A 15,205-nucleotide genomic window follows, 5' to 3' on the forward strand; every position below is an offset into this window, starting at 1 on the left:
GAGAGAGACATTTTGAATAACCTTAAGGGAGACAGTTTTGGAGAAGACTTTGGAGAGCGAGCAGGTGAATTCTGATCTGTCTGACACTGAGTCTACAATCCTGTCACAGTAGGATAGTTATATAAGATTAATAATCTTGAAATCAGAGCAGTCTTGTCTGGGGACAAGGAAGAGGTTGAAACAAGACAGGTGAACCAGTTTTTTGAAGACATTTGGCCAGAAGGAGTTCTAACAGGAGCCAAATCTGTTTTATAAAGCAAATATTACTCTGTGCTGATTTTTAAGATAGATTGAGAACTGTATGTTTCTTTTCTTGTCACTTAACAGGAAATTGACTAGTAGTGTTAAGGGACAATTGTAAACTGTTCTTTTTGCGTGTGAAGTTACAAAGTTTAATACTGTATTTTTAATAAAGATTTGTATTAAAAATACAAAAGCACTATTTGTTCATGCAATCACCCCTGCAGCGAATCATTCTTTCCACACAGTCTTTCAAATAAACTAAAATATTGGTATTTCAGTCCGGTAACCTAGTCACTGTAGTGGTCTGGTCTGGGATCATAATACTCATCTTGCCTCCTACAACATAAGAACATAAGGACTAGGAGCAGGAGGAGGCCATCTGGCAGCTCGAACCTTCTCCGCCATTCAATAAGATCATAGCTGATCGTTTTGTGGGCTCAGCTCCACTTACCTGCCCGCTGACAGTAACCTTTTATTCCTTTACTGTTCAAAAATCTATCTATCTTTGCATTAAAAACATTTAATGAGGTAGCCTCAACTGCTTCACTGGGCAGGGAATTCCACAGATTCATGACTCTTTGGGTGAACAAGTTCCTCCACAACTCAGTCCTAAATTTGCTCCCCCTTATTTTGAGGCTGTGCCCCCTAGTTCTAGTTTTACCTACCAGTGGAAATAACCTCCCTGCTTCTATCCTATCTATTTGCTTCATAATTTTATATGTTTCTATAAGATCCCCCCTCATTCTTCTAAATTCCAATGAGTATAGTCCCAGTCTACTTAGTCTCTCCTCATAAGATAATCCTCTCAACTCCAAAATCAACCTAGTGGATCACCTCTGCACACCTTCCAGTGCCAGTACATCCTTTCTTACGTCAGGAGACCAAAACTGTGCACAGTACTCCAGGTATGGCCTCACCAGCACCCTATACAGCTGCAACATAGCATCCCAGTTTTTAAACTCCACCCATCTGGTAATGAAGGACAGAATTCCAGTTGCCTTCTTAATTACTTGCTGCACCTGGAAACCAAATATTTGTGATTCATGCACAAGGACACCCAGATCCCTCTGCACAGTAGCATGCCACCATTTTGTACCCTTTAAATAATAGTCCATTTTGCTGTTATTCCTACCAAAATGAATGAGCTCACATTTATCAACATTGAACTCTATCTGCCAGACCCTTGCCCACTCACTTAAACTATCTATATCCCTCTGAAGACTTTCGGTGTCCTCTGCACACTTGGTTCTACCACTCATCTTAGCTCATCTGCAAACTTTGACAAATTACACCTGGTCACCCACTCCAGATCATCTATGTAAATTGTGAACAATTGTAGACCCAGTACTGATCTCTGAGGCACACAACAAGCCACAGTATCACCAACCAGAAAAACACCCATTTATCCCCATTTTTTGCTTTCTGTCAGTTAACCAATCCTCCATTCACGCTAATACATTGTCCGTAAAACCATGCACCTCCATCATATGCAGCAGCCTTTTGTGCGGCACCTTGCCAAATGCCTTCTGGAAATTCAGATGCACCACATCCACCGGTTCCCCATTGTCCACTGCGCTCAAAATATCCTCAAAGAATTCCATTGAATTAGTCAAACATGACCTGCCTTTCATGAACGCATATGTGCCTGCCAAATGGGACAATTTCTATCCTTGTATCTCGCTATTTCTTCACCAGCCTCTTTTTTTAAACAGTGGCGTCATATTTGCTGTTTTCCAATCTGCCTGAACCACCCCAGAGTCCAGCGAATTTTAGTAAATTACCACGAGCGCATTTGCTATTTCCCCACTATCTCTTTCAGTACCCTGGGATGCATTCCATCAGAGCTAGGAGACTTGTCTACCTTTAGCTCCATTAACTTGCCCAACACTACCTTATTAGTGATAATGATAATTTCTAAGTCCTCACCTGCTGTCGCCTCCTTGCCGTCAATTATTGAAATGTTATTTGTGTCTTCTACTGTGAAGACCAACACCAAATACCTGTTCAATGTCTTGGCCATTTCCTCATTTCCCATTATTAAATCCCCTTCTCATGCTCTAAAGGACCAATTTTTACCTGACCTACTCTTTTTCGTTTTATATATTTGTAGAAAGTTCTGCTATCTGAGCTAGTTTACTCTCATAATCTATCTTATTTTTCTTTATAGCTTTTTCCGTGGCTTTCTGTTAGCCTTTAAAGATTTCCAAATCCTCTAATTTCCCGCTAATCTTTGCCACTTTGTATGCATTTTATTTCAATTTGATGCCCTCCTTTATATCCATGACTGATTATCCCTTATCCTACAGTCCTTCCTTTTCATATGTACTTTTGCTGAGCACTGTACCGTTCTGCCCGTGCAATGAGCTGAAAATCGCACAGGCAATGCGAAATCCCAGTCGATTGGACTTTTAATGGTGTTAATTGGCCCATTAATTGTCAGCGGGCATGCATTCAATTTGCGATGCGCATGCCGACCACAAATTTGTGGGAATGAACGATAACATCAGGAGCGTGCCCGACAGCTTCACGCATTTGTGTGCCAGGCCTGTGCCTGCCTGAGCAAAGTAAAATGGGCAGCACGGTAGCATGGTGGTTAGTATAAATGCTTCACAGCTCCAGGGTCCCAGGTTCGATTCCCGGCTGGGTCACTGTCTGTGCGGAGTCTGCACGTCCTCCCCGTGTATGCGTGGGTTTCCTCCGGGTACTCCGGTTTCCTCCCACAGTCCAAAGATGTGCGGGTTAGGTGGATTGGCCATGATAAATTGCCCGTAGTGTCCTAAAAAAAGTAAGGTTAAGGGAGGGTTGGTGGATACGTGGGTTTGAGTAGGGTGATCATTGTTCGGCACAACATCGAGGGCCGAAGGGCCTGTTCTGTGCTGTACTGTTCTATGTTCTAAAATCTTGCATTTGCCACATCCATTCTCTGGGCATGGGGCTGGTTTAGCACACTGGGCTAAATCGCTGGTTTTTAAAGCAGACCAGCAGCACGGTTCAATTCCCGTACCAGCCTCCCCTAACAGGTGCCGGAATGTGGCGACTAGGGGATTTTCACAGTAACTTCATTGAAGCCTACTCGTGACAATAAGCGATTTTCATTTCATTTCATTTTGCACAATCAAGACTTGCCACTTCACAAAAAGTTCATTTACACCTGACAGGACAAGCCTTTCTCACATGCTCAGTAGCTATCTGTCACACAAGTATCGCAACTTCATTCCCTTTCATTTATTTGACTGCTGAGTGTCTTGATGTGATATCAGTGTAGAGAAGCATCTGGAGGAGCAGGACGACTTGGACAGTAACTTCCTGATTTTTATGCATGCAATTGCACATGCACAGATGCAATCTGGTTTATTCTTTAATGACAGGAAAACTGATGGCTTCACCATTATTTTTGCTGCAAAATCCAGGCCAACGCTAGCTCAGAAGAATTTAGCCTATTCCCTGTTGAAAAGGCAAATCAAATTATTTCTCAATTGTTTTTCGAAGGCTATAAGAATTGCTGCAGTTTCAAGTTAAATACATAACAAGATGCCAAATTTTGTACTGCCAGCCAGTAATCGTGATGTGCGCAGATCACAGAAGCCCTGTAACATCCAGAGTGCGTGCACTGTAATACATAAATCTGAAAGTTGTGGTGTGCCAACCGAAGCTACGCACTGGGCTAAATCGCTGGGCAGCAGGGTAGCATGGTGGTTAGCATAAATGCTTCACAGCTCCAGGGTCCCAGGTTCGATTCCCGGCTGGGTCACTGTCTGTGTGGAGTCTGCACGTCCTCCCCCTGTGTGCGTGGGTTTCCTCCGGGTGCTCCGGTTTCCTCCCACAGTCCAAAGATGTGCGGGTTAGGTGGATTGGCCATGCTAAATTGCCCGTAGTGTCCTAATAATAAGTAAGGTTAAGGGGGGGGTTGTTGGGTTACGGGTATAGGGTGGATATGTGGGTTTGAGTAGGGTGATCATGGCTCGGCACAACATTGAGGGCCGAAGGGCCTGTTCTGTGCTGTACTGTTCTATGTACTGTTCTATGTTCTATGTAAGGGTTCCCTATTTCAAAAGACAAGCATGGAACCTGTGTGAACTATAAATTACATTTTAATTCTGTTATGTCCAGGAGTAAGGAGATTCTTCTCAATTTGCAATTGCATAATGACATACATGAAAGGATTCTGCGTAATCGGCGGGGCTGGCAACTCCGGCGGGACGGAGTGGCATGAACCACTCCGGCATCAGGCCGCCCCAAAGGTGCGGAATCCTTTGGAGTGGTTTGCGCCCCGGCGGCCGGCAGGAAAGGGGCTTGGCACCACGCCAACCGGCGCCGAAGAGCCTCTGCCGGCCGGCGCGAGTTGCGCATGCGCGGGAGCGCCAGCGTGTGCTGCCGTCAACCCCACGCATGCGCAGAGGGCTTCATTTACACACCGACAATGGCGGACTGCTACAGCCGCTGGTGCAGAACAATAGAGTGCCCCCACGATACAGGCCCGCCAGTAGATCGGTGGGCCCCGATCACGGGCCAGGCCACCGTAGGGCACCTCCCGGGGCCATATCGCCACGCGCAGCCCCAAGAACCCCGGAGGCCACCCGCGGCGCCAGGTCCCGCCGGTAAGGGACCTACTCCAATTTACGCTGGCGGGACTGGCAAAAAACGGGCAGGACTTTGGCCTATCGTAGGCCGGGCAGCCCTGGGGCCCATTGAGTCATGCCGGTCCCCGCCATTCTCCAAGGCAGATGGCACGATTCACGCCAGGCCAATTTTTGGGGGCCGGAGAATTTGGAGCACGGCGGGGGCGGGATTCACCCAGCGGGGGTCGGAGAATCCCCCCCCAGGATCTTTCAAAAGTTAACTTGGTATTTTTTAACACAAATTATTTTTAACCATGATTCCTCAAATTAAAAGTATGACTTTTTAGAAAGATTTACTAAACTTCTTGAAATATATAGGGCGCGATTCTCCGGACTCACGACGGTTCGGAGAATAGCGGGCGTCGGAAATTTTTACGGCGACGCTGTTCCGACGCCCTCCCGCTATTCTCCGAACCCCGCAAAATGTCGGAGTCGCCATTCCCGACAAACGCCTCCTTCCCGCCCCTGACACGACCAGAATCGCCACTGATAGCCCCCCCGCTATTCACCGGCCCGGATGGGCCGAAGTCCCGACGTCATGGCGCCCTGTTTGCACGTCGTGAAACACACCTGCTTTTTAAATTCGTCAACCAGTCGGCCTGGCTGACGACAGCTTGGAGGAGGTCAGGGCACCACTCTGCGCACCGCTCAGCGCACCGCTCAGCGCACCGCTCGAGTCTGGCCACAACGGGGAAGGCATCCCTGGGAACGGGAGGGGGTCCAGAGCGGGGGGAGTGGGGGCGACGGGGGAGGCAGTGGGGGCGACGGGGGAGGCAGTGGGGGAGACGGGGGAGGCAGTGGGGGAGACGGAGGGGGCAGTGGGGGAGACGGGGGAGGCAGTGGGGGGGCGACGGGGGAGGCAGTGGGGGGCGACGGGGGAGGCAGTGGGGGGCGACGGAGGGGGGGGGGGTTAGGTAGAGAGTGAGCCGTCCAACCCCGTAACAAAATGTCTGCCACCATGCCATGGTGTGCCGGTCACGAGGATACGGCCGCTGGTTCCCCTGTGGCTTCCGGACACAGGCCACTGACGCACCCGTGAGGAGGCCATAGTTTACTGGCCGTTGGATGCAGAAAGTGACCAGGGGTTAGGCTGACCGCGTGTCAGCAGCGCGACCAGGCCACCGGGACACACAGGTATCCCGTGGCAGGCGGCTGCCGAGGTGTCGACTAACCTCCGTCTAACATGTCACGTTTCTCTGCCTCCCACCACCCTTCTGTAGGTTAGCACAATGTCTGTGAACAGAACGGCTATGTTCTGCGCAGTGGTTGGGGCCGCTCTACTGGATTTGGAGATGCAGCAGCATCCACACCCACAACCCGCAGTGGCTGCAGGGCCAGCTGCAGCAGCAGAGGGAAGGGCCGAGGAGTTGCCAGTCGTCGAGCAGCATGGGGGGGAGGAGGAGGAGGAAGAGGAAGAGGAGAGAGTGAGGGTGCAGCCACGGCACCAGAGGCGACGACCAAAGCCGAGGGTGTACCGTGTCCGGGTCTCTTTCCTAACAATGACGGACATCACCTGCAGGAGAAGACTCCGGCTGAGTAGGCAGATGGTGATACATATCTGCCAACTCCTGTCGCACCTCGCCCCACGTGGAACGGGGGGAGGACACGCGATCCCGGTTGCCATCAAGGTGACGGTCGCTCTGAACTTCTATGCTACCGGCTCCTTCCAGTCTCCGAGCGGGGACGTCTCCGGGATCTCCCAGTCATCGGTGCACAGGTGCATCCGGGATGTGACCGACGCCCTCTATACCATCGCGGACCGCTACATCACCTTTCCCGAGGACCAAGCAAGTCAAGACTCACGAGCCCGTGGATTTGCCAGTGTGGCCGGGATACTGAGGGTTCAGGGGTCAATCGACTGTGTTCACGTCCCCATGCGCCCGCCTGCTGTGGACAAGGAAGTGTTCACAAACAGAAGGGGGACATACTCCATTAATGTCCAGGTGGTATGCGACCCCCACATGAGGATCATGAACGTCTGTGCAAGGTTCCCAGGGAGTGTGCATGACTCCTACATACTGGCGCAGTCGTTCATCCCTGCGATGTTTGAGGGACGTCCCCCCCCGGCTGAGGGGCTGGTTGCTAGGCGACAGGGGTTATCCGCTGAGGTCTTGGCTGATGACGCCTATACGGAGGCCTCAGACCAATGCGGAAACACGATACAACGAGGCCCATGCAGCAACCAGGGGTGTGGTGGAGCGCTGCCTTGGCCTCCTGAAGATGAGATTCAGGTGCCTGGACCGCTCCGGAGGGGCCCTGCAGTACCAGGCCGATAGGGTCGCTCGCATTGTAGTGATCTGCTGTGCGCTGCACAACATCGCGATGCAGAGGGGAGATGACCTGCTGCAGGAGGCAGAGGGAGAAGCTAGTGGCAGTGGTGCCAGCACAGAGGAGGAGGAGGAGGAGGAGGAGGAGGAGGAGGAGGAGGCGAGGGAGGAGGAGGAGGAGGAGGAGGAGGAGGCTGGCGGAGTGGCGGGCGCAGAACGCAGACACGACCCAGGTGCTGGTGATGTCCAGGAGGCGGCACGACGGACCCGGCAAGGACGGCGGGCACGCGACGCCCTGGTGGCAGCACGGTTCACGCATCGCATGTGACGTCCCCGATGAACACCAAACCACCACCTGCATCGCTAGTCATGCAGAGGGTCACCACACAACTGCCACCATCACAACCCCCCCCCCCCCCCCCCCCCTCAGTGTACACTGCTCCACTTCGACATGACGCTTATCACTGGGTACAGACGGTATTGCACAACATTGATGGCTGTGTCAGCGGGTGTGATCAGTGCCATGTGGAATGATGACAGCCCGCTCTGCGAAGAGCTGTGAGCTCAGAATCGTTAGAGAGAGTCTGACCCATGGCAATAGCTAAACCATCCACCTTGGTGGCCGCTGAGATCGTCACGGACACTCCATCACGTGCCCGCGTGGGCTAGCTGTGGGAGGGGGTAGGGGCAGGGACTGCACACCCGGCACCGAGGTTTCACCATCCGTCAACCCCAGCGACACTCGGTCACCATCACGATTCCTGTGCCTGTGGAACAATCACACGGTATTACAAGTAAGGTGGAACAGTGCGTTTAATATTAACAATTATTTACAGGTGCCCTAGCCCCTACAACTAAACTGTGCCCTTCACCCGTGCCAACTTACTCAGTGTCTATCTTAGTTGCTTTACGGGCCCTACCACTACGTCTAAGTGACTCCCCAGATGATACAGCAGGAGTGGAGGAGGATTGCTGCGAATCGCCCCCCTCGACTCGTTTCTCCTTGGCTAAGCGTTTCCTGGGGCGACCCGGCCTTGATGGGCCAGGCTGCTCTGCGGGCGTCTCGGGTGACATTGTGCCACCCTGCTCTGCCTGCTGCCCACCCGATGCACCAGGGATGGGACGGGGGGAGGCCGAGAATTCCGGGACGTCCCGTGATGGCCTTAATGGGACGGACCCCGAAACCTCCTCCTCCCTCGGGGAGCCCGGTGGCCCCCGGGCCTCACTTTGGGACAGAGGTGCGAGCGGGGAGGTGCCCCATCGCACCACCGACACCTGGCGCTGCCAGTCCTGGAGGCCTGCAACGGTATCCACCAGGATCCGAAGGTTTGCAGAGACGGAGTCCAGGGAGTTAGACATTCCCACCAGGGACTGTGCGACCTCAACCTGTGTGTGCACGACGCCATCCAGCACATGTGTCAGGCGGTTGATGGTCTCCGCGACCGACTGCTGGGACTGTGCTATCGACTGCTGGGACTGTGCTATCGACTGCTGGGACTGTGCCATGGCGTGCTGAGACTCGGCCATGGCCCGCATGGCGCCGGCAATGTCGTTTTGGCTCTGGCACATTGCTGCCTGTGAGAGGGCAACCCTGTCCAGGGCCGAGGATGACGCGTGCACATTAACCCCAACGTCTTGCATAACCTGACCCATTGCCTCCACCGCGGATGCCACCCGTGCGGTGTCGGACTGGGTCTCTGCCATGAGCGGCACCACTCCCTGCTCTTGGACGCGGTTCGACTCCTCTAACAGCGTCTGCAGAGCCAGGAAGGCTGCCCTCCTCCCGCCATTGTTTCCCTGGGTTTCCTGAGGCATCGGCTGTGCGGGTGGGTTGATAAACTCCAGGAACTCAGAAAACGTCTGGGAGCCAGCTGCATCCTGGGCCTGGTCTGGCCTCCGCGAGTCCGGGCCCTCTGTTGCTCCGACCTCCACCTGCTGTACCTGCTCAGCTGTGATGTGCCAACCAGACTGTGCCCCAGGAGACTCATCACTAAATAGGCCCGCCGAGGTGTGTGTCTCTGGGATGATGGATGTGGTGGGAGAAAGCAGTGCCGCAAGCCCAACGCTCTCAATGTTTAGGGCCTCCTCCAGGGTGTGGGGCTGCTCAGTGTCAGGAGGGTTGTCCCTGGCCATTTCTGGTGGTTGTGGACTTCGAACCCTCTGTGCATCCTGGTCCGCAGATTGGGTTGGGGCGGATGGGGCTGCCCGCTGATCGGGCACCCTCTGTTCTGAGGCCCCGGGTGAGGTGGCGGCAGATTCCTGTGTCCGTCTGGAGGCAGGCGGCCCTGGTCGTTCGGCATCACGTCCTAGGGAAGAGAATGAGACGGGTTATTTCGATTTGCTCGGCAGGCCGCTGGATGGTCCCAGTGGGCAGGGTGTGTGAAGGGACAGAGGATGGGGGAGGTGTCCCAGTGGGCAGGGTGTGTGAAGGGACAGAGGATGGGGGAGGGGTGAGTGTTTGTCAGGGAGGGTTGTCTCACTTGCTGCAGTTCCGCCAACCTCGCATAGCGCGATATCGCGGCTGGCAGACCCCCCAACAAGGTCCAGGGCCCTCTGTTCAAAGGTGCTGAGGGGGTGCAGGTTGGGCGAACCCCCTCCAGTCTTGTGCCGCTCACGGTGGTTGTGAGCGGCCTTGGCCTGTTGGGGGAGGGAACATAGGTAGATCATTACAAAACGGAAGGTATCAGCAGTCCGTTCAGATACTGGCACAGTTTGGGGGGGGTCAAGTTGTCATAAGACGATTGCCTCTCTCCTCGGGGCCAGAGCGCTGGGTCTGCGACAACTTTGTGAACCATCCTCAAATAACTCTGCCCCAATCCCTCTCCCCCCCCCCTCCCGTGCCAGGGGTGGGGGGGGGGGGGGGGGGGGGGTGCTTAAGTTAAGGGGGAGGGATGGTTGTGACTAGGGGACACCCTCATGGCACTTACCCTGGCAGACCTGGTGAGGTCGTGTAGCTTCTTCCTACATTGCTCAGCTGAGCGAGGGGTCTGCCCCACAGCACTGACGGCAGCAGCCACGTCACGCCAGGCCTGGCGTACCGTGCTGGCAGGTTGGCGATACCCTCTTCGCGGGCGGATGATGCCCCTCCTCTGCTCCACGGCATCGAGAAGCGCCTCGACGTCAGCATCTACAAAGCGAGGAGCAGCTCTCCTCGGCTCCGACATCCTGCCTCACAGATTCTGTGGTCGCCCGCGCCTTTTTACTGCGTCGGGCTGCGTCACGTGGGCGTGATCGTGTCGTCGCCGCGTTCCGTCGTCATCACGCACGTAATTGACGCGGCCGCGCTACTAGCCCATTTCCAGGAAGTGAATCCGTCGGGAAATGAAGCCTTCGCGACCGTCGTAAAACGCTCCCGATTTTTACGACGGTTTTACGATTTTCCGCGGGTGCGGAGAATTTCGCCCATAGTTTTCAATAATTTATCTGATCAAAATGTTGTACTTTAAGAATATATTTACATTGTAATTTTTTACTGAATTCTTTTTTGAAGGTATTCCATTTTCCATTTAACCGCAAGATGGGGGCAGCATAATAGCATGGTGGTTAGCATTATGGCTTCACAGAGCCATTGTCCCAGGTTCGATTCCCGGCTTGTGTCACTGTTGGTGCATAGTCTGCATTTTCTCCCTGTGCATGCGTGGATTTCCTCCGGGTACTCCAGTTTCCTCCCACAGCCCAAAGATGTCCAGGTTAGGTGGATTGACCATGCTAAATTGCCCTTAGTGTCCAAAGAGGTTAGGTGGGGTTGCTGCGTTGCGGTGATGGGCTGGAGGTGTGGGCTTAAGTGGGGTGCTCTTTCCAGGGACTGGTGCAGACTCGATGTGCTAAGTGACCTCCTGCACTGTAAATTCTATGATTCTATGAATATAAGCTTACTTGTGACAATAAAGATTATTATTAGAAGAATCATTATAAAGACGTAACAAATCCCCCAAATCTAGTGCAGTATAGAGTGATCATTATTTGACATATACATAGCGAAAAGACCAACAAATACTCATACAAATGGTTCAGCGTATAATTGTTGCAGTCAGCGTCTCCTTTCGTATGGATAATAAAAGGATACCATAAAGAGTGGGAGATCTCAGGGCCACAGGGTAAAGCCAGGAGCACATGGCATCATGGTGCATGGCCTCCTCCACAGGATAACAAAGACAGAGCTACATAATATACGGGATACCTTAGGGGGTAAAATACAATCAATCAGGACCTAACACAGCATCCCAAGACCTCCAAGCAATAAACGGATTCCCCAGAAAAAGGGGAACACGAGGATGCTGCAATCAATACAAGATGTGGTTTGGCAGCGTACACTCGCATACACAGGAGCCAGTAAGCCAAGGATTCTTACATCATTCCAAGACTCGCAACACAACAGACTTCACTCCTCTACAACCAAATGAAAGGCACCGTTCACTACAGGACCTCTTGCCTTCAATAGGGAAGCAGTGGGTAATGGTATTGTCACTGGACTAGTAATCCAGAGACCCTGGGTAATGCTTTGAGGACATGGGTTCGAATCCCACCAGGGCTGATGGTGGAATTTGAATTCAATAAAAATCTGGAGTTAAAAGTCTAATAACGACCATGAAACAAACTATTGTTGTTTGTTGTAAAAACCCATCTGCTTCACTAATGTCCTTGAGGGAAGGAAATCTGCCATCCTTACCTGATCTGGCCTACATGTGACTCCAGAACTACAGCAACACGGTTGACTCTTAAATGCCATCAGGGATGGGCAATAAATGCTGGTCCGGCCAACGACGGCCACAACCCATGAACAAATAAAAGTGCGGAAATCCCTATATAACACCAGCTGGTGGAGGGTGGTCTACTTCTTGGGTTTGCTCCGTTGCTGCGGTTACCTTTCACAGTCCAAAGACGTGCAGGTTAGGTGGATTGGCCATGCTAAATTGTCCTTAATGTCCAAAAAGGTTAGGAGGGGTTACTGGGTTGCGGGGATAGGGTGGAAGTGGGGGCTTAAGTGGGTCGGTGCAGACTCGATGGGCCGAATGGCCTCCTTCTGCACTGTATGTTCTATGTTCTTCATCCAGCTGAATCTCTAACCAATGAAAGGCTCCAACAACACAGAACCGAAGCACTCAGACTCGCACTCAGGCCCTGCAACTAACAGGATACCACATCCCCAGTGGATCCAAATCTCAAGAAAGAGAGTAGTCCAGAAACCCCCAAAGGGGGCATCATGGGGAGGGTAACCCACTCCCTCGCCCCAATGTACCCTCCACCTGACCCAGATAAACAGTTACTACTGTCCTAACGTACTCAATCGAGCTAAACTAGGATCAATGACATACTAGGATAGAGGCCGATATGCCTTGGATTCTCAGCTCACTCTTATACATTGAACAAAGAAACTACTCTTGTCTCTAAGCCCCCAGAGGCGCCACTTAGGCCCCACCATTAAGGAGAGTCCATCCATTTCCCCTCATCAAATAAACCTGAACAACAGGCTGATATACCCACCGCACATTCCATGAGCCACTGTCACTACCCACGCAGAAAAATAAATATAAAAGACCAACCCAAGAAAGGCTAAATATCCAAGGATTAACCGACCATGACTGGGCATGCACCAAAAGACAGTAACACAAAATCAGGAGTAAAATCACAAGAGAACAAAGTTCAAGATTAGTAATGAACTGCAGGATAATATAAGCATCCACGGAGCTTGGAAAGGCCAAAGCCATGACAGGATCGTCGGGCAACAACCGAGATCCATCCAGAGTTTCACCGAAGCCCTTGCACCTCTGTCATGTTGTTGCTCTGAAACCCCGGTAAAGAGAAGCTTCATCCACAGCGGGTGGCTATCATGTCGGCAACTTTCAACCCTTGTCAACGAACACGGGGATAAGACAATGTAAGACCAGTGGGCGGTGCCTCCAACTGATGCCAGATACGATGTACTCCATCGAACTCAAAATGCCCAACCTTCAAATCGAGATTGTGAAAGTGTGCCAACCAAGAATTCATCCCCAGCTCTCCTTCGGAGACCGTGTACAAAGCAACTCCTTCTCCAGCCCTATCTCTCTGACTGCATCAGCAACTGCTCACTTCCTGATGGTTTAGTCTCTTCTCCCAAGACAGCATTCCATAGGATTCACAAAGCTTCACCACACCTCTAATTACCAGCATACTTCCAACTCTTTTGCAGACTGCTAGTTTAATTAAACTGTAACTATCCCTGGATTTCTCTAAACTCCAGTCTCCCAATTGCACTGAGCTACAATTAGCTCCCAGGGTTTCTCTGAGCCCTGACTGCCTGGAGTAAACTAAAGCTCAAAAGGTTTCTCAGTGTGCTGCAAACCACTCAAGATCCAAACTGCAACCAACCCCTCTCGCAGCAAACACACAGATAAATTGAACACAGACAACCTTTTTAAGCTCCACCAATCTCCATGACATTGTGGCCTTTCAGAGTTTATTGAAGCTTTTCATCAAATGCTAACTCCCAAAACAAAACATCTCTCTGGAATGCACTCCTTTGCAAACAGTGTAGACATCGGGCTGAATTCTCCCGTTCGCCAGCCCCAAGTTTATCGGTGGCAGGTCACTCACAGATGGCGGGATTGTCTCCTCCCGCTGCTTGTCAATGAGATTTCCCATTGAAGCCACCCCACGCAGTTGGGAAACCCATGGGCGGGGATTCACTGTCAGTGCAAACAGGGAATTGCAACGGCCGGAGAATTCTGGCCATCATGTCTCCAGCTCTCCAGTTAAGTTAGCCCACCTGCTGTTTTTAGATCTTAGCTTTTTAGCTGTTAACTAAGTCAACATGGCCCCAACCTTTTTAGTGTAATAGACTCCAAGCTGATTTTGTTGGATTTATACCATTTTCTACTGTTAACCTTTAATATTCCCAGAGAGAAAAAGTGTCTCTAAAACACTGACATGAACAACTAACTAGATACTTGTTGCAATATAAATATTGTCGCTACAACAGCAAGCCAGATGGTGAGTAACTCCAGAAAAACTGGAGTCAATGTGAAATAAGGGGACAATTCTCCACTGATTGGAGTCATCAATGGTTCAAAGGATGATGGTTGTGTTTGTTGGAGGCCAATCATCTCAGTCAGAACATCGTGCAGGAGTTCCTCAAAATTATGTTTGAGGCAAAAGGATCTTTGGCTCTCCGCCAATACTTTCCTTCTATCATAAGATCAAAGGAGGATGTTAGCTAATGATTGTACAGTGTTCAGTACCATTCCTGACTTCTGAGATACTGAAGCAGTCTGTGTCCATGTGCAGTAAGACCAGGACAACATTCAGTCTTGGGCAGATAAGTGGCAAGTAACATGCTTACCACACATTCCAAGAAATCACCATCTCCAACAAGAGAGAATTTAACCATATACCCTTGACATTCAACAACATTTCCATCACTGAATCCCCCAACTTTAACATACGAGGAGTTAACTGGACTAACCACATAAATATTGTGGCTACAAGAGCAAGTCATAGGTTGGGAATTCTGCAAAGAGTAACTCACCTCCTGACTCTCCAAAGCCTTTCCAGCAATTACAAGGCACAATTCAGAAGCATGGTGGAACACACACCACTTGCCTGGATGAGTACAGCGCCAACAAAACTCAGTAGCTCAACATCATCAAGAAAAAGCAACCCGTTTGATTGCATCCCATGCATGACCTTAAACATCCATTCCCTCCACCTGTGGCACACCTTTGACTGCAGTATGAACCATCTATAGAATACATTGCAGTAACTTGCAAAGGTTTCTTCAACAGCACCTTCCAAACCCAAGACCTCTACCATCTAGAAGGATTAAGGCATCTGATGCCGGTGCTTATGTAGTTACATTGTGTACCTTGTGTTGCCCTATTATGTATTTTCTTTTATTCCCTTTTCTTCCCATGTACTTAATGATGTATTGAGCTGCTCGCAGAAAAATACTTCTCACTGTACCTCGGTATAAGTGACAATAAATAAATCCAATCCAACCTCTGCTCACTGAATTACATTGGCTCCCGGTCAAGCAATGTCTTGATTTTAAAAGTCTCATTGTTGTTTAAAAAATCCCCCATAACTTTCCCCCCTTTA

Source organism: Scyliorhinus canicula, chromosome 1 (genome assembly GCF_902713615.1).
Source record: "Scyliorhinus canicula chromosome 1, sScyCan1.1, whole genome shotgun sequence".
In the NCBI taxonomy this organism is placed as follows: Eukaryota; Metazoa; Chordata; class Chondrichthyes; order Carcharhiniformes; family Scyliorhinidae; genus Scyliorhinus; species Scyliorhinus canicula.